The sequence below is a fragment of the Prionailurus bengalensis genome, chromosome B2 (genome assembly GCF_016509475.1).
Source record: "Prionailurus bengalensis isolate Pbe53 chromosome B2, Fcat_Pben_1.1_paternal_pri, whole genome shotgun sequence".
Lineage (NCBI taxonomy): Eukaryota > Metazoa > Chordata > Mammalia > Carnivora > Felidae > Prionailurus > Prionailurus bengalensis.
In genome coordinates this window covers 142,591,619-142,593,322 of record NC_057349.1, presented here as the reverse complement: position 1 = coordinate 142,593,322, position 1,704 = coordinate 142,591,619, and positions in this window count along the sequence as shown.

The window sequence follows — 1,704 nt, the reverse complement described above, 5'->3', positions numbered from 1 at the left end:
CAAACAGAATAAACTTCTATTTTTTTTAATGTTTATATTTGAGAGAGAGATAGAGCATGAGCGGGGGAGGAGCAGAGAGAGAGAGAGAGAGGGAGACACAAAATCCGAAGCAGGCTCCGAGCTGTCAGCACAGAGCCTGACGTGGGGCTCGAACTCATGAACTGTGAGATCAGGACCTGAGCTGAAGTCAGATGCTCAACCAAGCCACCCAGGTGCCCTGCTTCTATTTTTCTAATGAGCTTTATTAAGTACCTTGTTGGACCTCATTCAGGCTTTAAGAAAACAAAAGTCATTAAGATCTACATATTTCCCCACATTATTCCTTCCTCATACTACCCCTCTGCATTAGTCCTTTCTAAGGATGCAATTGAGAAAATGTGACCTATTAATTTTATCAGAATTAGAATCCCAAGTCTGTTTACCTTGCTGTGTTAATATTTTTGGCTGGCCTTGCTTAATTATCACTGAATTTTGTTCCTTCCTGTCTTCTGCCAGGCTTTTATTTTCATTTTAGAATTTCCAACACGAATATATAAATCAAAATATCAATTTAGCAGAGAGGAAGAGTACTGCTCATAAAATTTTACCTCTCATAAAATGTTAGATTAAATATGAAGTTCTAAATTATGTTGTATGAATATTTGTTCTTTTTTTAATATTTGTTCTTTCTTAAGAACACTTAACTTTGCCAAGTACTTGGGATTACACTTGGATATTACAATATTTGTGACTTTAAGATTTAATACTTATGAGACCCTTGCCAGGAACAAGCATGCCAGAGAATTCCATATATATATATTTTCTTGACTGTACAGCACATAATCAAATAAGCAACCGACAGGTCAATTGGCATATTTGTGCCCAGACTGTAATACAAAACAAGTTTGGATTTAGCTTTGGCGGGGGAGGGGTGTATATATGTCATAAACCAATCAGTTTCAGAAACATGAGAATCAAATAACTCAGAAGGATGAAGAGGAAATTAATAATAAATTCTTTGAAAGGGAAACTGCAATTTTGTTGCATTTAAACATTGGAAGATTGGGGCGCCTGGGTGGCGCAGTCGGTTAAGCGTCCGACTTCAGCCAGGTCACGATCTCGCGGTCTGTGAGTTTGAGCCCCGCGTCAGGCTCTGGGCTGATGGCTCAGAGCCTGGAGCCTGTTTCTGATTCTGTGTCTCCCTCTCTCTCTGCCCCTCCCCCGTTCATGCTCTGTCTCTCTCTGTCTGAAAAATAAATAAACGTTGAAAAAAAAATTAAAAAAAACAAAACAAAACAAAAACAAAAAAAAACATTGGAAGACAAATTATGATATTTGTAACCGATCCCCATGGTCATAGTCTTTGCCTCATTAAAAATTTTTCTTTCATTTTTATTTCCCTACTAGTCACATATGTTAATTGTAGGAAAAACAGATAGACAATCATCTGTACTCTCATCCACGTGGAGTTTTGGTTTTGTTGTTTATAATTCCACAGTTTTCTTTGCATAGATACATACATTCATTCAAGTTCAAGTATTCTTTCAATGAAATGTTAAGCACTCTGGTCATCAAAAACTGGGAACTTGTAGTTTTCTTTAGATTTAACCCATCCATCTGACACCGAAGGGAAATGAGACTTTTGAAGGAGAAAAGTGAAGATTTCATTATTTTTTATATTAATGGATTACATACCACTTAACATTTGACATTTTTTTAAGCTTA